Raw genomic sequence first — 26,422 nt, 5'->3', positions numbered from 1 at the left:
TTTTTTTACTATGATTTATTACTCCTTTGTATGGTTTGTCTAAATCAGCCATTGATAATTCGATTGCACTATTTGGAAACTTTGGTTCTTTTGTCTTGTTTGGAGACTCTGCGTGAAACCGGCTAAGAGACTCTTGGTCAAGACTAAGATGGTCCTCTCGAAACGCGTAGACCCTGTGTCTCATCTTTTGTATGTATTTTTACATTTTTCATTTAGATTTTTATGTACTACAATTGAATTGTGATGTTTTAACCCGTTCATTGTTGCAGTTGCTGGCCTTTTTTTAATACTTTTTCATGCCTCACATACTCGGGAACCGGCCTGAGGTGGTCTATTTGAGATATTTCCCTACATGGTGAGCTGATGTTTGTGCTTTTGTTTGTTTTTTTCCATTGGAGTCTCTGTGCCACCCGAACGCAAAATCAGCTTTCCAGGCTAAGCTGATCATGGACTAAAACACCTATCTCAACACATTTTAAGTTGGAGAGAAAGAAAGCCTAGACACTAGATGTCATGACCTTCAGAAGCCACAGAAACTCCTAAGGGACTCTGAATGCAGTCAATGGAGGTACCAAAGCATCCAAATAGTACATTCAGGTGACCATTGTCAGATTTAGAAAAAGGAGGAGACAGTGTGGGGATAATCGAAATATATTATTAAAACCCATTTCCTGGCTAGATGGATGGTTACAATTCTCATCATGTCTTTTTATTTTAAGAAATGAAATTCTGTTTGTAACGTAAACCCGATGCCCTCCAAGCTCTGGTCACATGGGGAATGCCCGGCGCACACCGCCTGCTCCGTATAAGTGTTTATCATATACAATGCTTTCAACTGCAACAGATATGAGTAACAGACATCATAGCCGAGATAAGTGTTTGTGTGTCGCACTGATTAACATACCCTGCCCTTTACTGCAAATCTAATCTAACCTTTATACCAAGGTTGAGTTCATTCTCTAGGCAGCCACAGGAAATAGCAAAGGATGGGCTGAATAATATTTATAGACACAGCCTCTAATCAAACCCTTCATTTGAGATGACAAGAAAGCTGGACACCCAGGGTGATTGCACTTAAAGACAGTGTTTCGAGAGAAGAAAAAAAGCAAACAAAAACAAGTAAGACAAAGAAAGGTGAACGATAAAGGAGAAACATGAGGAAGAAAAACAATGTATGGCATTTATTGGAAAATATGCATATATATTTCTATATACCAATCAGCCATAATATTATATATTTATATTGCTCATTGTCCCCTTTGTGTGTCCTAAGACAGCTGCAAACCCACAAGATCTCTGAATGTGCCCTATGGAATCTGGGACCAAGATGCTAGCAGGACATCATTTAAATCCTTTCATATGCAAGATGGGACCACCTTGGCCCATCACAAACATGCCATATTGGATTGAAATTTGGAGGCCAAGTCAACATCTTGGACACCATGCAGTGTGGCAGGGTGCTTTATCCTGCCTGAGGAGGCCACCTGCATTAAGAAGGACTGTTGCTATGAAAGGTAAATGGATTTTGCCCCAGTAGTACATTGTTAACTCACGTTATCTGCCAAATTTGCAAAAAAAAAAATCTGTTGAGGGAAAAATTGCAGTAATTTGACCACCACTTGCATGAACCGACACATGTGCGATCAACATGCCTTAGTGTGGGAATCTCACTGTGCTAAAATGTAGACTAGCCAGCCTCGTCAACCACCGGCCGTGCCATCAACCACATCTGCTGCTTCTTCTTTCTCCCTCACCATGCCAAGTCTTCTCATACAGGTCTCCGGCCACAGAAACTCCACTTGTTTATCCCCTGCAGTCGGGGTGAGTGAGCCCTTCAACTGTTACAGATGTGGACAGGACTGCTGTTTTTGTGTCACCTAGCATGACACATCTTGCTCAATCCACCATAATATCTCAGACTGCACCTCACTCACAGTCCAGCAGTTTGTCCTGTGCTCCATACTCCACCCTCTCTCAGCACAGCAGCCAGCCACCAGAAATGTTTGACATTCTGAGAAGATAGAATGGTTGGCCTGCTAATAAAAATGGCTGCTCCCTTGCAGCGCAGTTACTGAGAGCCCCACTGCCGGGAGGAAATGAGCTTTATTCCCCCATCAGCCAGGGATGCGGTTATTGCCACAGCTCTCCATGCACACAGTGGTGATGAAACATGTTATGATCCCTAGTGGCGGAGGATCACAAATAGATCAGCAAGTGATTAAACTAAGGACGAGCTCTAGGGAGATGGTAACTGGACTGATCGTAAATCTGAACCTATCCAAAACAACTAGAGGTAGCCGGTGAACGTGCCTAAAAAATTCTTAGACGTCTCGAGCCAGCCTGAGGAACTAGCTACCCCTAAAGAGAAAGAAAGACCTCGCTTGCCTCCAGAGAAATAATCCCCAAAGATATAGAAGCCCCCAACAAATATTAACGGTGAAGTAAGAAGAAGGCACATACATAGGGATGAAATCAGATTCAGCAAAAGAGGCCCACTAGTACTAGAAAGCAGAAAATAGAGCAGGGGTCTATGCGATCAATAAAAAACCCTTACAAAATATCCTTCCTGAGATTTCAAGAACCCACACACCAACTAACGGTGTGTGGAGAGAAACTCAGCCCACTAGAGCAACCAGCAAGCGAGGGAATTACATTTTAGCAAGCTGGAACAGAAAACATGATAAACACTGCTGATCAAAAAATGAGCAAACAAAACTTAGCTTATCCTGGATGGACTGGGAGCAAGGTAGACAGAAGGAGTCTGAGTAGCACTGATTACATCGACAGCCGGCCACAAGTGGAAGTAAAACAGAACTATATAGGAACCTCCCAGAGGATAACGAACCAGCTGATAGCCAGAGACCAGCAGGATAACAAACAAAGCCACCAGGGGGAGCCCAAAGCAAAAGTCACACCATACCACCAGTGACCACAAGAGGGAGCCCGAAAACAGAGTTCACAACAGTACCCCCCCCCTTAAGGAGGGGTCACCGAACCCTCATGAAAACCCCCAGGGCGATCAGGATGAGCCACATGGAAGGCACGAACCAAATCGGCCGCATGAACATCAGAGGCGACAACCCAAGAATTATCCTCCTGACCATAACCCTTCCACTTGACCAAATACTGGAGCCTCCGTCTAGAAACACGAGAATCCAAGATCTTCTCCACCACGTATTCCAATTCTCCCTCAACCAGCACCGGGGCAGGAGGCTCAACCTGAGGAACCACAGGTACCACATACCTCCGCAACAACGAGCGATGGAACACATTATGAATAGCAAATGATGCCGGGAGGTCCAGACGGAATGACACAGGGCCAAGGACTTCCAGAATCTTATAAGGACCGATAAACCGAGGCTTGAACTTAGGAGAGGAGACCTTCATAGGAACGAAGCGAGAAGACAACCACACCAAGTCCCCAACGCGAAGTCGGGGACCCACACAGCGACGGCGGTTGGCAAAGAGCTGAGCCTTCTCTTGTGACAACTTCAAATTGTCCACCACATGATTCCAAATCTGATGCAACCTATCCACCACAACATCCACTCCAGGACAGTCAGAAGGCTCCACCTGACCCGAGGAAAAACGAGGATGAAACCCCGAATTACAAAAAAAAAGGAGAAACCAAAGTAGCAGAACTAGCCCGATTATTAAGGGCAAACTCGGCCAACGGTAAAAAAGTAACCCAGTCGTCCTGGTCAGCAGAAACAAAACATCTTAAATAAGTCTCCAAGGTCTGATTAGTTCGCTCGGTTTGGCCATTCATCTGAGGATGGAAGGCCGACGAAAAAGACAATTCAATGCCCAACTTAGCACAAAAGGTCCGCCAAAATCTAGACACAAACTGGGATCCTCTGTCAGAAACAATGTTCTCAGGAATCCCGTGCAAACGAACCACATTTTGAAAAAACAGTGGAACCAACTCGGAGGAGGAAGGCAACTTAGGCAAGGGCACCAAATGGACCATCTTAGAAAAACGATCACACACCACCCAGATGACAGACATTCTCTGAGAGACAGGGAGATCTGAAATAAAATCCATGGAAATGTTCGTCCAAGGCCTCTTCGGGACAGGCAAAGGTAACAGCAAACCACTGGCACGAGAACAGCAAGGCTTCGCCCGAGCACAAATTCCACAAGACTGCACAAAGGAACGCACATCCCGCGACAAGGAAGGCCACCAAAAAGACCTGGCCACCAAGTCTCTGGTACCAAATATTCCAGGATGGCCCGCCAACACCGAAGAATGAACCTCGGAGATTACTCTGTTGGTCCATCTATCCGGGACAAACAGTCTCTCCGGTGGACAGCGGTCAGGTCTATCCGCCTGAAACTCTTGCAGCACACGTCGCAAATCTGGGGAGATGGCAGACAAAATTACCCCTTCTCTAAGGATACCAGCCGGCTCTGAATCTCCAGGAGAGTCAGGCACAAAACTCCTAGAAAGAGCATCAGCTTTCACATTCTTCGAACCCGGCAGGTACGAGACCATGAAATCAAAATGAGAGAAAAACAACGACCAACGAGCCTGTCTGGGATTCAGCCGCTTGGCCGACTCGAGATAAATCAAATTCTTGTGGTCAGTCAAGACCACCACACGATGTTTAGCTCCCTCGAGCCAATGTCGCCACTCCTCAAATGCCCACTTCATAGCCAACAGCTCCCGATTACCGACATCATAATTCCGCTCGGCAGGCGAAAACTTTCTTGAAAAGAAAGCACATGGCTTCATCACAGAGCCATCGGGGCTTCTCTGCGACAAAACAGCCCCCGCTCCAATCTCGAAAGCATCAACCTCCACCTGGAAGGGAAGTGAGACATCTGGCTGACATAAGACCGGAGCCGAAGAAAACCGACGCTTCAGCTCCCGAAAGGCCTCCACAGCCGCAGAAGACCAATTAGTCACATCAGAACCCTTCTTGGTCAAATCCGTCAAAGGCTTAACAACGCCAGAAAAATTAGCTATGAAGCGACGGTAAAAATTAGCAAAACCCAAGAACTTCTGAAGACTCTTAACAGATGTAGGCTGCGTCCAGTCATGAATAGCCTGAACCTTGACTGGGTCCATCTCAGTAGTAGAAGGAGAAAAAATGAAACCCAAAAAAGGAATCTTCTGGACTCCAAAAAGACATTTTGAGCCCTTCACAAATAAAGCATTGTCACGTAGGACCTGAAAGACCATCCTGACCTGCTTAACATGAGACTCCCAATCATCCGAAAAAACCAGAATATCATCCAGATACACAATCATAAACTTATCCAGATATTCACGGAAGATGTCATGCATAAAGGACTGAAAGACTGAAGGAGCATTAGAAAGTCCAAAAGGCATCACCAAGTACTCAAAATGGCCTTCAGGCGTATTAAATGCAGTTTTCCATTCATCACCCTGTTTTATACGCACAAGGTTATACGCACCACGAAGATCTATCTTGGTGAACCAACTAGACCCCCTAATGCGAGCAAACAAATCAGTTAACAATGGCAAAGGATACTGAAATTTGACCGTGATTTTATTCAAAAGGCGATAATCAATACAGGGTCTCAGGGAACCATCCTTTTTAGCCACAAAAAAGAATCCTGCACCAAGAGGGGATGAGGACGGGCGAATATGTCCCTTCTCTAAAGACTCCTTTATATAACTCCGCATGGCAGCATGCTCCGGCACAGATAAATTGAAAAGTCGTCCCTTAGGAAACTTACTACCAGGAATCAAATTTATAGCACAATCACAGTCCCTATGAGGAGGTAGAGAATTGAGTTTGGGCTCCTCAAATACATCCTGGTAGTCTGACAAAAACGTAGGGATTTCAGAAGGAGTGGACGAAGCAATTGACACCACAGGAGCGTCACCATGAATTCCCTGACAACCCCAACTTGACACCGACATAGCTATCCAATCCAGGACTGAATTATGAGTCTGCAACCATGGTAGACCCAACACGATGACATCATGCAAATTATGCAGTACAAGAAAGCGAATCACCTCCCGATGAACAGGAGTCATGCACATGGTCACTTGTGTCCAGTACTGAGGTCTATTCGCAGCCAATGGTGTAGAATCAATTCCCCTTAGTGGAATAGGGAATTTTAAAGGCTCCAAATCAAAACCACAGCGCCTGGCAAATGACCAATCCATCAGACTCAGGGTGGCACCTGAATCTACAAAAGCATTAACCGGGTAAGATGACAGGGAACAAATCAGGGTAACAGACAAAATGAACTTAGGCTGTAAAGTACCAATGGTGACAGATTTATCAACCTTTTTTTTGCGCTTAGAGCATGCTGAGATAACATGAGCTGAGTCACCACAGTAAAAGCACAACCCATTTTGCCGTCTATAATTTTGCCGTTCACTTCTGGTCAGAATTCTGTCACATTGCATAGATTCAGGTGTCTGTTCAGAAGACACCGCCAAATGGTGCACAGGTTTGCGCTCCCGCAAACGCCGATCAATCTGAATGGCCAGAGTCATTGATTCATTCAGACCTGCAGGCGTAGGGAACCCCACCATGACATTCTTAATGGCTTCAGAAAGACCTTCTCTGAAATTTGCAGCCAGGGCACACTCATTCCACTGAGTAAGCACCGACCATTTCCGAAATTTCTGGCAGTACACCTCTGCTTTATCTTGCCCCTGCGAGAGGGCCAATAACGTTTTTTCAGCCTGGTTCTCAAGATTAGGTTCCTCATAGAGCAATCCAAGGGCTAGAAAAAACGCATCTACACTAAGCAATGCAGGATCCCCTGGCGCCAATGCGAAGGCCGAATCTTGGGGGTCACCACGCAAAAAGGAAATGATAATCTTAACTTGCTGAACGGCATCACCAGAGGAACGAGGTTTCAAAGAAAGAAACAACTTACAATTGTTCCTAAAATTCAGGAACCTAGATCTATCGCCAGAAAACAACTCCGGAAAACAACTCCGGAATAGGTATTCTAGGCTCTGACATAGTACTGTGAACAACAAAATCCTGAATACTTTGAACCCTAGAAGCAAGATGATCCAGACTGGAAGCCAAGCTCTGGACATCCATGTCAGCAGCTGAACTCAGAGCCACACCAAGATTAAGAGGAGGAGAGAAGCTAGCCACAGCAGCTAGACACACGGCAAAAAAAAAAAAAAAAATTTCTCAAGGCTTCTTTTCTCCTGCTTCTGCCATGCAATTAACACTTTACTGGCCGGCTGTACTGTTATGATCCCTAGTGGCGGAGGATCACAAATAGATCAGCAAGTGATTAAACTAAGGACGAGCTCTAGGGAGATGGTAACTGGACTGATCGCAAATCTGAACCTATCCAAAACAACTAGAGGTAGCCGGTGAACGTGCCTAAAAAATTCTTAGACGTCTCGAGCCAGCCTGAGGAACTAGCTACCCCTAAAGAGAAAGAAAGACCTCGCTTGCCTCCAGAGAAATAATCCCCAAAGATATAGAAGCCCCCAACAAATATTAATGGTGAAGTAAGAAGAAGGCACATACATAGGGATGAAATCAGATTCAGCAAAAGAGGCCCACTAGTACTAGAAAGCAGAAAATAGAGCAGAGGTCTATGCGATCAATAAAAAACCCTTACAAAATATCCATCCTGAGATTTCAAGAACCCACACACCAACTAACGGTGTGTGGGGAGAAACTCAGCCCACTAGAGCAACCAGCAAGCGAGGGAATTACATTTTAGCAAGCTGGAACAGAAAACATGATAAACACTGCTGATCAAAAAATGAGCAAACAAGACTTAGCTTATCCTGGATGGACTGGGAGCAAGGTAGACAGAAGGAGTCTGAGTAGCACTGATTACATCGACAGCCGGCCACAAGTGGAAGTAAAACAGAACTATATAGGAACCTCCCAGAGGATAACGAACCAGCTGATAGCCAGAGACCAGCAGGATAACAAACAAAGCCACCAGGGGGAGCCCAAAGCAAAAGTCACACCATACCACCAGTGACCACAAAAGGGAGCCCGAAAACAGAGTTCACAACAGAAACAGTGCCGGCGGCGCCACTATTACTGTAAGCCGAAAGCTGCAGGGGAATAAAGTTAGTTTCCTCCTGGCAGCGGGGCTTCCAGAGCCAGCACTTCACGATGTCTGAACGCTATTAACCTGCAGATTAACCCCATATCTGCAGCCGTTATTTTACATAACAGGTTCCTTTTAAACATATAGCAATAGCACCACAATATTACATACTGTCACTGATGTACAGTATGGAAAAATATCCCAGCATACGACGAGTTATAAAACCATTGCTGCATTGTGTGAACTATTTATCCCTCTGGAGTATTAGAGGCATGCGGCATTGCTGATCTGGAGCACTACAGCAGTCGCCAAGATGGCACATGGACAGATCATCTCTTCCACTTTTGGATGATGTGCGCGAGATGTGACAAATAGCCATAGAGTTAAAAAAAAAAAAAAAAAAACCTGTCCATCTCCTGAAAAAAGTCAGAGTAATATCAATTTACCATATATAGTTGAGTATAAGCCAAGATTTTAAGCCCATTTTTTAGGCTAAAAGTGCCCCTCTCGGCCTCTCGAGACATTGTCCCAGGGGGTCGGAGGGGGAGCGGCAGGATCAGGCGGCTGTCACATCATACTCACCTGCTCCCGGCACAGTCTCTGTACTTCCCTGCTTCTCCGATGGTCTCTGGTGCCTGCAGCTCTTCCTGTGTTCAGCGGTCACGTGGTTCTGCTCATTAAAGTAATGAATATGGACGCGACTCCACTCCCATAGGTGGAGCGCATATTCATTACTTTAATGAGCGATACCATGTGACCGCAGAACACAGGAACAAGCTGCCAGCGTGCACCGGAGACCATCGGAGAAGCAGGGACTTGCAGACCATGTCAGGATGGGGTGAGTATGATGGGGGAGGGTGAGACATGCGATATTCACCTGCCCCCGTTCCACCACCGGGCTCTGTCTTCCGCGTCCTCTGGCTGTGATGTTCAGGTCAGAGGGCGCGATGACGTGTTTAGTGCGCGCCCTCTGCCTGAACAGTCACAGCCAGAGGACCTGGAAGACACAGCGGGGTACGGCAGTGGAATGGAGACAGGTGAATATCGCAAGGGTCGGTATCCTAAGCCAGTGGCGACTCCCACACCTGGCCCCCATAGCGCACCGGTGTCCCCACCTACTCAGGCCCCCAGCACTCGGCGCCTAGTGATGAGAGCCGACTGTCATTTTCTTTTTATCGCAGCAGCATACGGGGCATATTATTCTATGGAGCATCTTATGGGGCCATCAACCTTTATGGAGCATTATATGGGGCATAATATTCTATGGAGCATCTTATGGGGCCATCATTAACCCTTTATGCAGCATTATATGGGGCATATTTTAATATGGAGCATCTTATGGGGCCTTTCATGAACTTTATGGAGCATTATATGGGGCTCCTGATTCAATATGGATATTCAAAAAAACTTAATCTACTGATGTCTCAATCAATTTTACTTTTATTGGTAACTATTTTTATTTTTGAAATTTACCAGTAACTGCTGCATTTCCCACCCTAGGCTTATACTCGAGTCATTAAGTTTTCCCAGTTTTTTGTGGTTAAATTAGGGGTTTTGGCTTATACTCGGGTTGGCTTATACTCAAGTATATACGGTATGTATATCTACAGTAACAGTATATATGCATTTTTTTATTACAAAATCAGTGTTTATTCTCAAGGCGGCACTTCAAAAGGCAAATAGATCAAATTCGAGCACAATAGGTCTTTTTTTTTTGCAGATGGTCATCATAAGGCAAAGCCAAAAAAAGATAAGCTCCAACTATAAGGACCCCCATTGTATCCCCTCAGGCAGCTCCCTTCTGTTCAATGCATCTTCCCAGTCACTTCTCACAAATCAATAGGGCACATACGATAGATCCTTACATCAAGACTCCCGACTTCTGAAGTCCGTATCACGCTATGTATGAAATAAATGGACTGCACCAGCTTGTAATTGTTCAGATCTGCCCTAGGGTTTCAGCAGACCCTTAGAAAAAAAATTAATATAACGGAAACATTTTTCTGTATATATTAAAAAAATGCATATATTGTCCAGAAGCTTGGTCACTTTCCCGCTGTGCGATGAAAAAGAAAAGGAACCGAGTCTTGTATCAAACGCTTCCGTCCTTTTCAGAGAGATGATACTTTGTGGAAAGTTCTGGGATTGTGCAAGTCTGAGGTCAGCCGGAGAGAGAAGATAAAAGTCGGAACACCTTGCTGCTCGGCAGGTGGGAAATGAATCACTGCATCAACTTGTAATGAAATAAAAAGTACAGCAAAAGGCGAGTTATTCTTTATTTTAACAGTTAAGAGGCGGCAACACATGAATGATTCTCCCTGTTGATGTCCCATTTATTGAGAAAGTTATAAATGTTCTCCAGTTAAATAAAAATGCAAATAACATCTTCAATTAAGGCCGGTTTCACATTAGCGTTTTGAGGAGCTGCGGACTTCCTCCGTGAAGCCCCGCCCTCGGCCGCACCTCCGCCGCTAGCTCCGCCTACTTCTGCATGCGGCCTGCGTACCTATCTTTAACATTAGGCACGCCGGTCGTGCGGCTGTATGCGGATGCTTCCACATGCGTCGTTTTGACGATGCAGCGACCAGCGTAGGACGCAGCTTGTCGCAATTTCTTTTTTTCTCCGCATCGTCAAAAGGACGCATGCGGAACCATCCGCATACAGCAGCACAACCTGCCTACCTAATGTTATAGATAGGTACACAGGCCGCATGCAGATGTAGGCGGAACTAGCGGCGGAGGTGTGGCCGAGGGCGGTGCTTCACTGAGGCAGTCCGCAGCCCTCCGCAGCTTCTCAAATTGCTAGTGTGAAAATAGCTTTAGATTCAAAAGTCAGACCGGTATGGTGAATTGTGGAATCTGTCAGAACCTGTTATTTTTTGTCTTTGTTGTGCCTTTTAGTGGTTCTATTAGACGTCCCTCCAAATCCACATAATGTATTGCTTTATAAAAGGAAATAAAATGCAATGTAAGCTAAAAATGTAAATATATATATATATATATATATATATATATATATATATATATATATATATACACTAGCTGTACTACCCGGCTTCGCCCGGGGTAATAAATTTATTCTGCACAAAAAAAACACAAAACAAATAGAAATGTAATTATTAAAAGGCAAAAACTAAGCTAATAGAAGCATTTTACAACATATATTTCAACACCAGAGATATTCCACACAGATTTAACTAAATTGGCCAAGTAATGTGAAGTAATCTTCTACTACTTATTCGAGAGCCTTTTGATAAACGACATTCTTAGTTTTTCCTTCAGGTGCAAAGACAAACAGATTTTTGGCTGTTCCAACTCTTGAACAGGCCACATAAAGTTGACCATGAGAAAAGCATGGAGATTGTAAATCTAAGCTAGCTGAAGAGCCCGGCGTTGCCTGGGCATAGTAAATATCTGTGGTTAGTTATAGCACCTCACTTCTCTAATTTTCCCATCACGCCTCTCATTTTCCCCATCACATCTTTCATTTTCCCCCTCACATCTCTCATTTTCTCCCTCACACCTCTCATTTTCCCCCTCACTCCTCTTATTTTCCCCCTCACTCCTCTCATTCCCCCCTAACACTTGTCATTTCGACCTCACATCTGTCATTTTCCGATCACTCCACTATTTTCCCTCACTCCTCTCATTTTGCACTCACACCTTTTCATTTTCACCTCACACCTCTCATTTTCACCTCAGTATATACATGTTTGTCATCTCCCATATATAGTATACACCTGTATGTCATCTCCTGTATATAGTATATACCTGTATGTCATCTCCTCCTGTGTATACTATATACCTGTAGGTAATCTGCTCCTGTATATAGTATATACCTGTGTGTCATCTCCTTCTGTATATAGTATATACGTGTATGTCATCTCCTCCTGTATGTAGTATGTACCTGTATGTCATCTCCTCCTCTATATAGTATATACCTGTGTGTCATCTCTCCTGTATATAGTATATATCTGTGTGTCATCTCCTGCTGTATGTAGTATGTACCTGTATGTCATCTCCTCCTCTATATAGTATATACCTGTGTGTCATCTTTCCTGTATATAGTATATATCTGTGTGTCATCTCCTCCTGCATATAGTATATACCTGTGTGTCATCTCCCCTGTAAATAGTATATACCTGTGTGTCATCTCCTCCTGTATATAGTATATGTCTGTATGTCATCTCCTCCTGTATTAGACCTCGTTCACACATTATTTGGTCAGTATTTTTACCTCAGTATTTGTAAGCTAAATTGGCAGCCTGATAAATCTCCAGCCAACAGTAAGCCCACCTCCTGGCAGTATATATTAGCTCACACATACACATAATAGACTGGTCATGTGACTGACAGCTGCCGGATTCCTATATGGTACATTTGTTGCTCTTGTAGTTTTTCAGCTTATTAATCAGATTTTTATTTTTTAAGGATAATACCAGACTTGCGTGTGTTTTAGGGCGAGTTTCGTGTGTCAAGTTGTGTGTGTTGAGTTGCGTGTGGCGACATGCATGTAGCGACTTTTGTGAGATGAGTTTTGTGTGGCAACATGCGTGTAGCAACTTTTTGTGTGTCGAGTTGCATGTGACAGGTTAGTGTAGCAAGTTGTGTGCAGCAAGTTTTGCGCATGGCGAGTTTTGCGCGTGGCGAGTTTTATGTGTGGTGCCTTTTGAGTATGTGCAAGTTTTGTGTGAGGCAACTTTTGCATGTGTTGCAACTTTTGTGCATGTGGCAATTTTTTCCGCGTGTGCAAGTTTTGCGCGTGGCGAGTTTTCCAGGAGGTGAGTTTTGCACGTGTGGCGAGTTTTGCATGTGGAGAGTTTTGCGTGTGGCGAGTTTTGAGCTGCGACTTTTGTGTTTCAACTTTTATGTGGCGAGGTTGGTGTATGTGTGGTGAAATGTGCGCTGAGGGTGGTATATGTGTTCGAGCACGTGGTAGTGTGTGGCGCATTTTGTGTGTGTTCATATCCCCGTGGTGGTGTGGTGATTATCCCATGTCGGGGCCCCACCTTAGCAACTGTACAGTATATACTCTTTGGCGCCATCACTCTCATTCTTTAAGTCCCCATTGTTCACATCTGGCAGCTGTTAATTTGCCTCCAACACTTTTCCTTTCATTTTTTCCCCATTATGTAGATAGGGGCAAAATTATTTGGTGAATTGGAAAGCGCGGGGTTAAAATTTCACCTCACAACATAGCCTATGACGCTCTCGGGGTCCAGGCGTGTGACTGTGCAAAATTTTGTGGCTGTAGCTGCGACGGTTCAGATGCCAATCCCGGACATACATACACACATACATACACACATTCAGCTTTATATATTAGATATATTCCAATACACCCTCACATTTAATCTGAGCCATCAATGAGAATGTAGAAAGAGATCATTTCTATGGAAACCTGAAAAGAAGAGGTGAACGTTGTACATTTGTATGTTGCATTTTTGCAGAAGCTAAAAGATTAGACATTTCTTACAGCAAATCTGGTAACAGGTGACATGGGCTGTGTGCACACGATGCAGATTTAGTGCAGATCCGCAGCGTTGTTTTTCCGCGCAGAAATGCTGCAGATCTGCAAAGTGATTTACAGTACAATGTAAATCAATATATATAAAAAAAAATGCTGTGCGAATGGTGCGGAAAATTCCGCATGAAAAACGCTGCGGATCAAAAGAAGCAGCATGTCACTTCTTTTGTGCGGATCTGCAGAGTTTCTGAACCATTCCATTATAGAAATTCGCAGTGGTAAAAAACGCATGAAATCTGCACAAAATCCGCATCAAAAACGCACAAAATCCTCATAAAAAATGCGTCAAATCTGCACCTGCGTTTTCTGCCAGGACATGCGGATTTTGTGCAGAAAATTCTGCACCCCAATCCGCAAGGTGTGCACATAGCCTTAAGAATAAGCTGTCATGTGAATGTGGAGGGAAAAACATTATGTCTGCTAAATGACTATACTGAGATTTTCACCAATTTTACTCTGCATTCTTCATCTATAAATTTGCAGTTCTCTCTGAGCTGGTGGGTGAAGACTAGCTGCTCTGATGCCTCCCATGTACAGCACACACAGAGAAATGGGGGATTCCTGCTCCCCTGCCACTATATAGTACATGTTCTGAAGCAGCAGCAGTATAGGGGACATTATTAAGAAGTACTGAGCAGTGTAGGTGTGAATCCAGGGTGGGTTTAAGCAGTAAAAAGCAGCAGCATGGTATATTTCACTCTATTTCCGCCATATTTTCTCGCTTCTGCTTTCACTTTTCTATAGACTTCAAACTTTACTTAAACACCTCCGTAGTTTATCTTGTTTCGAACAAGAAAGCTTTATCTGTTTTTCTCAATAGATGGGAGGGTTCAGGAGGAGGGAGAGGAAGTTGTTCAAAAAATAAAAAAAAGAAGCATATGGGATCATCCAGTTGTTAATTTATGCAGATATTTCTAGGAGAAATAACTCACGATTGTGCTCTTATTTTTCTACACAACACATATTCAGAAGCAGCAGAAGTATGGAGGTCATAAGACAGCAATACTTAGAAGTGTAGCTGTGAATCCAAAATGGTTGAGAGATCAACACTTAAGAGCTGCATCCACAATTCGTGTCGCCATCTGCGGTTCTCTCTGTGCTCTCTTTTTCCCTCTCCTCTATTTGAACTTGAAAAGGCAGCTGTAATCTGATCCCTCAGTGAGCTGGCACAAACAGACATTAGGAATTCCTACTTTTCTGTACATGCAGCAGATATTGAGAAGTAGCAATGGCAGCATAGAAGATATTTTACAGCAGTACTGAGCAGTGAAGATGTAAATCCTGCACTCAAATGAGACAAAGTTTACTTCCCCCTTTCTCTATATAGATTTTAAAAGTAAACTATGACCAGATCCTTCAGTAAATTATTAGTCTGCCTTGACTTGAGCTGGACACATTTTAATTGTACCTTTAAGCAGAGAGTTAGGGTATGTGCACACGTTCAGGATTTCTTGCAGAAATTTCCTGACAAAAAACGGACATTTCTGCCAGAAATCCGCATGCGTTTTTTTTCCTCGTTTTTATGCGTTTTTTACGCGTTTTTTTTCCGGAGCTTTCCCAATGCATTAAATAGCGGGAAAAACGCAAAAAATCCGCAAAGTTAATGAACATGCTGCTTTTTTTACCGCGATGCGCTTTTTTCATGGAAAAAAAAGCATCATGTGCACAAAACTTGCGGAATACATTCTAAATGATAGGATGCATATGTATGCTTTTTTTTAATCACGTTTTTATAGCGAAAAAACTAGAAAAAAACATGAAAAATCCTGAACGTGTGCACATACCCTCAAGGTAGCAGGGTGGAGGAGAAGTTGTTGACGAGGGACAAGGCAAAAAACAAAACATGAACTGAGTGCAAGTAATATAAATTGATAAAGTCAAGTACATGATAACTATATTTTGTAGGGATTATCCAAAGAATAATTTAAATTCCAAAAGTCCTGAAATCTGAATAAAAGTAATAAAATAAAGTAGAAATAAAAAATTCCTTTGTATCATTCTTTATTTTTAGGGCACACATGTCCCTCTTAGTATTGCTAGACAGAATCAGTCTCCTTCTCCCTCTAGAAGCCGCCTATAACGATTTCTATTTCAGACAAGTTCAATATAGTTTTGCAACCTGCTAACAAAACTCTAGACAGGCTGCAATCTACTTCTTAACCACTGGGTGGCCACAAATAGCCTAAACATCTCCCAGCAGAGTATTAATAAATCATGTTTTATTTTCCCAAAACTGAAGCAAAATCTTGAGACGCGTTGAGACAAGAGGAAAGGTAAGGAAAGCTACATCTTCAGCTCATTGAAGCAGTTCTGTTCACACTTAGGAAAGTTACAATACGTCGACTCTTTGGCATTTTTATCATGTACTCACATCACACTTATGATCTCTTTAGAACTGCGCTGTGATTTTTTTGTGATTTTTAGACTTTCCCTACACCACAATTTAGATGGAAAATTTTCTCTCTCTTCTGAATGAAATATTCATGCAATATTTCTAGACTGTCAGGCATAGCTCACTTGGTAAAAGGCGGAAAGCTAAAATCCAAACCCTATCAAAACTGATTGTCAGTGATGGAGGATCAGCTGCTCTGTTACTTTGAACTTTACTTTCCATCATGCAGGAAAGTAAGCTACCGATGAGAATGTGGGAAGCTGCCAAACTATAGGAACGGCTATGGCAGTATTCATGGCGATTCACTTTGTCCTATCCACACATCGATTATCCTCATTTTCCATGAGACCAGATTATATATAAGCAATAGATGCATTCTAAGCACTTACATTTACTTTTATTATTTACTCATTGTGATACCTAGGAGTATGCTTATTGATATTCAGAATGGCCAATTGAAAAAAAAATTATATCTATGTATCTAACACAGAATAAAAAAATACTACTACTAGTAAGGTGTACAGTAAGCTCATACTATTCCTCCGCTGGTGACCACCTGATGCCGGTAGTTCTTCCCATGTGTCTATGTTAGAAAATTCTTGCGTTCCCCATGAGAAATCAATTCTAGCCCATGTTTTCTGAGAACTCAGTTGTCATGTTTCTCAGTTACTACTCCTAGAAATTTCTGGATAACTTGACATTTGGATGGTACTATAGGCTTTTTTCTCCACTTATGAGCAACTTCTCTCCCTCCTTCTGACTTCACCATACATTCAGAAAAACAGATCAAATCCATCTTGTTCAAAACAAAATTGACTGCTACTTACATACTTAATTAGAGCTGAAGTCTATGGAGAAGCGAGCACGAAAGTGGGGGGCGTGCAAGAAGCAAAGGGAAAAATACCATTCTACTGCTTTATAGCATTTTTCTCCCCTCCTGGATTCACATCTACACTGCTCAGTACTGCTGTATAATGTTCTCCATGGTGTTGCGGCTTCTGAACATGCACTATAGGGACAGGTGAGCAGGAATCCCTCATGTCTGTGTCCGCTATGTATGGGAGACTTCATAGAGACTAGTCAGCATCAAATAGTCTGCATCAAATAGTCTGCATCAAATAGTCTGCATCAAATGGTCTGCATCAAATGGTCTGCATCAAATGGTCTGCATCAAATGGTCTGCATCAAATGGTCTGCATCAAATGGTCTGCATCAAATGGTCTGCATCAAATGGTCTGCATCAAATAGTCTGCATCAAATAGTCTGCATCAAATAGTCTGCATCAAAATAGTCTGCACCAACTAGCCTACGGAAAGAAAAAGACCCACATGATATTAGTCATATAATGGCCATTAATAGGGTTACTTCTTCATATGCACACAACAGCTTATTCTGAAAGGTCACCTGAAATAGGTACTGTTGTACACTTAAGAAATAAAGCAAAGATTTTTTAAGTGGGTGTTAACTCGTTAGGTGACAATACTTTGCTTTAATCCCCGCGCAACACACAGGCAAAATAAAAGGGAAAAATAAATAAATAATTTTATTCTGCCCTGCAGCCAAAGCTACATTGTGTGTCCAGCTGAACATAAAAAAGTGAAAAATACTATATAATATTATAAACATATAAAATGGTAATTGTTATTACAAATCTGTTATTGATGGCGTATCTAGACTGCAAAATCATGCATCCCAAATATAGAGTGCTTGCCATCACTATATAGGGACAGGTGGAAGATCTTTCATTTGTAGCCCACTGTATTTTTTTTTAAAGCTCTCTTAGAGCTATGACTTATACCTAGGCCTTCCTGAATACAAAATTTCAGCGAAGCCTTATGGAAGTTACGGCAACAAATCCCCTTTTATTAGTTCTGGTAGCAGTGACAGAGAAATCGAGATGATTAAGGTTTGTTTACAGTTGTAATAATGCATACGTTACCGTCGCCATAAATCTTTCTTTATCTTTAGTTTTATACCAACATGGTTTTATTATCACACGTTGGTGTTTTTTGTTGCGTTTAACTCTTTTCTAGATTGGATTTTACACCGTGTGTCCTAGCATGTATTATTTGTGGGCACGCATGAGTTCTGTGTATGCCGTCACCAGGTTAGAGCTCATACATTTGGCCGTAGACACATTAGACATTACCCCCATTTGAATTTCATTTTTTGGAGACATTCAAAATAGAAGCGAGATATTCGAAAAGCAGTGGGCTATATGAATGTAGCGGCGAGATGCTGGAAGTCATGAGCAGGAAGGGGGGGAAAAGCAGAAACACTACCTTTTAGGGAATTAATTTGCCTTATACCTTGCCATTAAAAGCTCCAGTGACCATCTACAATCCATAATGTCCTACAGGAGAAAAGTAACGTGTCGTGCTGCTGGTACATTTAGAAATCGCAGGTGGGGGATCTACGTGGCACAGCAATTACCTGAGAAATATTACAGGAAATTATAGCTGAACATCCAAGAATGAAAGAAAGTGTTCTGTAACATAAGGGAAAGTGAGAAATGTTGATTTTATTCATATTATACACTAGGTATTTACATGAATGCCCAATATTGCGCCATTACACAAAACTGTAGCCCACTCAATGTGCCTTGACCTCAATAGTATGTAAAATATTATTATTTAGTCTTATTCTTGGTCTCGATCCATGGCTACTTGATGCACAAATGATCTGTAGGAAGATAGAGATTATCCAAGCTTACAAAGGTCCACCAGGGTCTTCACCATTATCTTGATACTATCAAGCCATTGGGTAGCTGGTTTTCCTCTTCACCTTGTTCCTTCTATTCTTCCGACCATGATGTCCTTCTCCAGTGATCTCTCTCTCCGTATGATGTGCTTAAAGTAGACAAGTCGTAGCTTGGTGATCCTTGCGTTGAGTGACATGTCTGGCTTGATTTGTTTGTTTTTCTTACTAATATATATACACTCACCGGCCACTTTATTAGGTACACCATGCTAGTAACGGGTTGGACCCCCTTTTGCCTTCAGAACTGCCTCAATTCTTCGTGGCATAGATTCAACAAGGTGCTGGAAGCATTCCTCAGAGATTTTGGTCCATATTGACATGATGGCATCACACAGTTGCCGCAGATTTGTCGGCTGCACATCCCAAAGATGCTCCATACAAGGCAGGATGGATCCATGCTTTCATGTTGTTTACGCCAAATTCTGACCCTACCATCCGAATGTCGCAGCAGAAATCGAGACTCATCAGACCAAGCAACGTTTTTCCAATGTTCTACTGTCCAATTTCGATGAGCTTGTACAAATTGTAGCCTCAGTTTCCTGTTCTTAGCTGAAAGGAGTGGTACCCGGTGTGGTCTTCTGCTGCTGTAGCCCATCTGCCTCAAAGTTCGACGCACTGTGCGTTCAGAGATGCTCTTAGGCCTACCTTGGTTGTAACGGGTGGCGATTTGAGTCACTGTTGCCTTTCTATCAGCTCGAACCAGTCTGCCCATTCTCCTCTGACCTCTGGCATCAACAAGGCATTTCCGCCCACAGAACTGCCGCTCACTGGATTTTTTTTCTTTTTCGGACCATTCTCTGTAAACCCTAGAGATGGTTGTGCGTGAAAATCCCAGTAGATCAGCAGTTTCTGAAATACTCAGACCAGCCCTTCTGGCACCAACAACCATGCCACGTTCAAAGGCACTCAAATCACCTTTCTTCCCCATACTGATGCTCGGTTTGAACTGCAGGAGATTGTCTTGACCATGTCTACATGCCTAAATGCACTGAGTTGCCGCCATGTGATTGGCTGATTAGAAATTAAGTGTTAACAAGAAGTTGGACAGGTGTACCTAATAAAGTGGCCGGTGAGTGTATATATATATATATATATATATATATTAGTAAGAAAAACAATATAATAAATATTATAAATACTTTATAATAATTACAGACAGAATTCAATTAGAATCAAGCCATCTGCTTGCAATGTTGTAGAAATTGTTTGGCAGAACATGTAATTTTAGGTTTTGCTTGTCCTTGTCCTTTATGCACCTAAACTACGCTTGAAAGCCCCACTGCGTTATTGATGAGCGACTCCCATAATGTAGATTTTTTTTTTGTTTGGAACATGGCGTTTTTTACTTTTTAAGTGGTAGTTAACTTCCACGAATATAAATTTTTACGCAAGCATCAAGAACTAAAGTCTTTATGTAGAATTTATATTACAAAAAATAAATGTGTCATATAACACATATAAAAAAAAATTGAAACCCGGAGGTTTAAGCTCAGGTAGGCAGTCAACAGAGGTCAAGCAATTGTAATGTAGCGCAATTGCCTAAACGACAGGCGTTTGACAGAAGTGAGTGACGGCCATTGTTAGGCACACGATCTGCGATTTTGCTTAAAGGCAAGCCAAAATAAAATTGCCTTGCTTTTACTTTCTTGATTCATTTCACTAAATAAACGAGAACGATCATCTATTGTGAGATCTAAATCTTTCTTAAATGTAGTTTTACAGGAACGGGATTAATACATATGGATGCACATGTGCCAATGTTTATTTTGAATCATGGCGTTAAGGGGCATTATCCTAAAAAAATGACCCTATAAATAATACTTAGGTCTTGCTATGCAAACGTAGAGAAAGAGATTTAAGGCCATTTGTATGTTTTATTGGTGCAACATCTGACAATGGAGCAGATATAGAGTCCATGGACTTTGCAGAGATTGAAAAATCAATGTTGGTCTTTGTTTCAGATGGAATATTTTATGTTCTTATGTCGTGTTTATTGTCTTATTTATTACATTTCCTTAATGTTATTATTAGACTGTTTGGGATCACATAACCACATTTTGGCTCCATATAACTTAATATATATTCCAACCATTACCAGAAGAAAAGTGCGCTGGCTCCTTACCGGCAGCATTTGCACTGCCAATAGTATTTACTACTAAAACCGTGATGAGAATCCTGCTAACTGGATAGAGGACCAAATATAGGAAGAGTGCTTAATAGGCAAAGTGCCTTATGTGATGCTGAATAAAGCGTCGGGAATGGAAACTGTTCTGCACTCTCTGGAGTCACGACAAACCAGTAGTAAGGTAAAAATATAAGTTTATTGTCTAAGCATTTCAAAGTCCACCAACTCCTTCCTCTGGACCACCATACCGAACAATGAGGTAATCAAACATAAATGGTTTGCTTACCTCAATGTTATGTATGGTTGGTTGTCCTGAGGAAGATGCCGGTGGACTTTAAAACCCTTAGACAATAAACCTACATTATTACCTTACTAGTACTACTGGTTTGTCATGACTCGAGAGAGCGTAGAACAGCTTCCATTCCCAGCACTATATTCTGACATATACCAAGGAAGCTACAGCATCAGGATTTCAAGCTCTCTAGGTGTTGTGTCTCACACAACCTATTACATGAGTGAGTCTATTATTTATCTATCAATTATGAGGATAAGACCCTATTGCTCTCTTGCATTTTTCATAGTTATGTGATGGGTTGTCAGGACTTGGACCCAGCAGCTCTTCCCTCTCAGCTATTCAGCTCGCTGGACAGTTAATTGCAAAACCAGATACTAGTACCTGTGTTGTTCCTGATTAAACACCCTACTTAAACATGGCACTGCAGTTCCTTGTGAGATTATTGAGCTCTCAGCCTTCAGTTTAGCTTCTTTCCACCTCACTATTCTACTGCTGCTACCATGTACCGACTTCTCGCTATTTCCTGACTACGATACCTGCTTATCCTCCCAGCTATACTGCTGCCCTGTGTACTGACCTCTGGCTATTTCCTGATGACGCTACCTGCTGGTGTTGCCCCTAGTGGTTGCAATATCAATACTCCATCTCAGGCCAGTCCATAACATGCAGAGTCACTACTCACAGAAAACCCATGAGACAGGGTAGTCAGGTGGTCCGAGGTCAGGTACCAGGAGTGCTCAAAGAACTGAGGGGCAAGATAAAGGCTTGGTGAAGTAACAGTCCAGGGTCAAATGCCAGGAGAGTACCTCAAGATAAAGGGATAAGTGAAACTGCTAGAGACCAAGTCTGGGGTCAGGTACCTCAGGTCAGAGAGCATCAAGAGCAAAAAGGGACAACACACACGAATAGTCAAGACAAATCTAAGGTCTAAAAATTAGCAGAAAAAAGCCCTAACAGGGGGAATCTGAAATAAACACCAAAACATTAAATCAGAGGAACTACTACTGGGACCTAAAACTTAACATTTAATACTTATTCATTAAAAAGTCAAAAGTCTTGCAAAAGACCAAAATATAAAGGATGCATATAAAATCAAGAAAACCAAGAAACACCCTCCAAAGGTGTTTATACCGGATAAAATATAAAATATAATATTTATATATATATATATATATATATATAAAATTGTCTAAGGGGCACTTCCGTCTGTCTGTCTGTCCTTCTGTCTGTCACGGATATTCATTGGTCGCGGCCTCTGTCTGTCATGGAATCCAAGTCGCTGATTGGTCGTGGGCGTTTTGCCACGACCAATCAGCGACGCGCACAGTCCGGAAGAAAATGGCTGCTCCTTACTCCCCGCACTCACTGCCCGGCGCCTGCATACTCCCCTCCGGTCACCGCTCACACAGGGTTAATGCCGGCGGTAACGGACTGCGGGTAACGCACTCCGTAACTGCTGCTATTAACCCTGTGTGTCCCCAATTTTTTACTATTGACGCTGCGGCATCAATAGTAAAAAAAAATGTAATGTTAAAAATAATAAAAAAACAAAAAACCTGCTATATTCACCATCCGTAGTCCGCCAAGCCGCTCGCACCGGCCGCCATCTTCCGTTCCCGGCGATGTATTGTGAAATTACCCAGAAGAATTAGCGGTCTCGCGAGACCGCTAAGTCTTCTGGGTAATTTCGCAATGCTGCATCCTGGGAAAGGAAGATGGCGGCCGGCGCCAGCGGCTCGGCAGAGCTTCGGTGGATCCCAAGCGTCGGTAACCGCTTCCTGGATCCAGGTGCCAACGGAAGGGGAGTATATAACTAATTTTTATTTTAATTCTTTTTTTTTTTTAACAGGGATATCATGCCCACATTGCTATATACGTGGGCTGGGCAATATACAATGTGAGCTGCGCAATATATTACGGGCTGCGCAATATACTAAGTGAGCTGCGCAATATACTAAGTGAGCTGCGCAATATACTAAGTGAGCTGCGCAATATACTAAGTGTGCTGCGCAATATACTAAGTGCGCTGCGCAATATGCTACGTGGGCTGCGCAATATGCTACGTGGGCTGCGCAATATACTAAGTGCGCTGCGCAATATGCTACGTGGGCTGCGCAATATGCTACGTGGGCTGCGCAATATGCTACGTGGGCTGCGCAATATGCTACATGGGCTGCACAATGTACAATGTGGGCTGCGCAATGTACAGCGTGGGCTGCGCAATGTACTGCGTGGGCTGCGCAATGTACTGCGTGGGCTGCGCAATGTTCTGCGTGGCCTGCGCAATGTTCTGCATGGCCTGCGCAATGTTCTGGGTTGGCTGCGCAATGTACTGCGTGGGCTGCGCAATGTACTGCGTGGGCTGCGCAATGTACTGCGTGGGCTGCGCAATGTACTGCGTGGGCTGCGCAATGTACTGCGTAGGCTGCGCAATCTTCTGCGTTGGATGAGCTAAGTACTGCGTGGGCTGCGCAATGTACTGTGTGGGCTGTGCAATGTTCTGCATCGGCTGCGCAATATTCTACATGGGCTGTGCTATACAATACGCATACATATTCTAGAATACCCGATGCGTTAGAATTGGGCCACCATCTAGTGTATGTACTGTATATATATATATATATATATATATATATATATATATATATATATATATATATATATATATATATATATATATATATATATATATATATATATTGTAGCGTGGCTAAAGGGCAGCTAATCGACGGGAGATATGTGTCACATAGATGGCTTGCCGCTGTGATGTAACCATTGCTGCCTATATGTGTGTCAGGACCTGTGGTGATGTCACAACCACATGCCTCATCATGTGATGGGTTCTGGGTGTGGTTAGACCTATAAAAGAAAGCCTAATACTTAATACAATGGATATGTGTGGAGCTGCTAGCCTCCAGAGTGTGTTAAAGTTCTAGGTCTGAGCCTGAAAGACTGGACACTTTGTTTTTCCTTTTCCTGAACTAAAGGCTATTTGTTTGCTGTTATTTTGCCACGTGGTTTATGATGTAATAAATAGGGTTGAGCGAAACGGGTCGATCATTTTCAAAAGTCGCCGACTTTTGGCTAAGTCGGCATCTCATGAAACCCGATCCGACCCCTGTGCTTGTCGGCCATGCGGTACGCGACTTTCGCGCCAAAGTCGCGTTTCAATGACGCGAAGAGCGCCATTTCTCAGCCAATGAAGGTGAACGCAGAGTGTGGGCAGCGTGATGACATAGGTCCTGGTCCCCACCATCTTAGAGAAGGGCATTGCAGTGATTGGCTTGCTGTCTGCGGCGTCACAGGGGCTATAAAGGGGCGTTCCCGCCGACCGCCATCTTACTGCTGCTGATCTGAGCTTAGGGACAGGTTGCTGCCGCTTTGTCAGAAGCAGGGAGAGCGTTAGGCAGGGTCCACTAACCACCAAACCGCTTGTGCTGCAGCGATTTCCACTGTCCAACACCACCTTCGGTGTGCAGGGACTGTGGAAGCTATTTTATTTTTTTTTTCCCCTCAGCGCTGTAGCTCATTGGGCTGCCCTAGAAGGCTCCGTGATAGCTGTATTGCTGTGTGTACGCCACTGTGGAAACCAACTGCTTTTTTCAAAGCACATATCCTCTTGTTCCTTCCTTTCTGCACAGCTATCTTTTTTGTTTGTCCACACTTTTTATTTAATTTGTGCATCAGTCCACTCCTATTGCTGCCTGCCATACCTGGCTTAGATTACTGCAGGGAGATAGTAATTGTAGGACAGTCCCTGTTTTTTTTTTGTTTTTTTTGTGGGAGATTAAGATTGGCATTTCTGCTACAGTGCCATCCCTGTGTGTGCCATCTCTCACTGAGTGGGCCATAGAAAGCCTATTTATTTTTTCCGTGATTTGTGTTCTAAATTCTACCTCAACACAAAAACACTACATCAATCAGTGGGAGAAAAATATTGGCCTCAGTCAGGGCTTGTGTGCCACTGCTGTGTGTGCTATCTCTCATTCAGTGGGCTATAGAAAGCCTATTTTTTTTTTTTTTTTTTAATATTATTTGGTTTCTAAAGTCTCCCTGAAAAAAAAAAAAAAACCTAAAAAAACAGTGGGAGAGTAATATTGCCCTTTCAGCTTGTGTGCCAGTCTTGACTCCTGGGTGTGCCACCTCTCTCTCTCATTCAGTGGGCCATAGAAAGGCTATTTTTTTTTTTGTTTTTTTTAATATTATTTGGTTTCTAAAGTCTCCCTGAAAAAAAAAAAAAAACCTAAAAAAACAGTGGGAGAGTAATATTGCCCTTTCAGCTTGTGTGCCAGTCTTGACTCCTGGGTGTGCCACCTCTCTCTCTCATTCAGTGGGCCATAGAAAGGCTATTTTTTTTTTTGTTTTTTTTAATATTATTTGGTTTCTAAAGTCTCCCTGAAAAAAAAAAAAAAAACATAAAAAAACAGTGGGAGAGTAATATTGCCCTTTCAGCTTGTGCGCCAGTCTTGACTCCTGGGTGTGCCACCTCTCTCCCTCTCATTCAGTGGGCCATAGAAAGCCTATTTTTTTTTTTTTTAAATATTATTGGGTTTCTAAAGTCTCCCTTAAAAAAAAAAAACATAAAAAAACAGTGGGAGAGTAATATTGCCCTTTCAGCTTGTGTGCCAGTCTTGACTCCTGGGTGTGCCACCTCTCTCCCTCTCATTCAGTGGGCCATAGAAAGCCTATTTTTTTTTTTTTTAAATATTATTGGGTTTCTAAAGTCTCCCTTAAAAAACAAAAAATACATAAAAAAACAGTGGGAGAGTAATATTGCCCTTTCAGCTTGTGTGCCAGGCTTGACTCCTGGGTGTGCCACCTCTCTCCCTCTCATTCAGTGGGCCATAGAAAGCCTATTTATTTTTTTTTTTAAATATTATTGGGTTTCTAAAGTCTCCCTTAAAAAACAAAAAATACATAAAAAAACAGTGGGAGAGTAATATTGCCCTTTCAGCTTGTGTGCCAGTCTTGACTCCTGGGTGTGCCACCTCTCTCTCATTCAGTGGGCCATAGAAAGCATTATTTTTTTTTTCCTTGATTTGTGTTCTAAAATCTACCTCAACACAAAAACACTACATCAATCAGTGGGAGAAAAATATTGGCCTCAGTCAGGGCTTGTGTGCCACTGCTGTGTGTGCTATCTCTCATTCAGTGGGCTATAGAAAGCCTATTTATTTATTTTTTTTTCTTATTATTTGGTTTCTAAAGTCTCCCTGAAAAAAAAAAAAAAACATAAAAAAACAGTGGGAGAGTAATATTGCCCTTTCAGCTTGTGTGCCAGTCTTGACTCCTGGGTGT

Source organism: Ranitomeya variabilis, chromosome 4, assembly GCF_051348905.1.
Source record: "Ranitomeya variabilis isolate aRanVar5 chromosome 4, aRanVar5.hap1, whole genome shotgun sequence".
NCBI lineage: Eukaryota > Metazoa > Chordata > Amphibia > Anura > Dendrobatidae > Ranitomeya > Ranitomeya variabilis.
Note: the sequence above shows the minus strand (reverse complement) of the source record.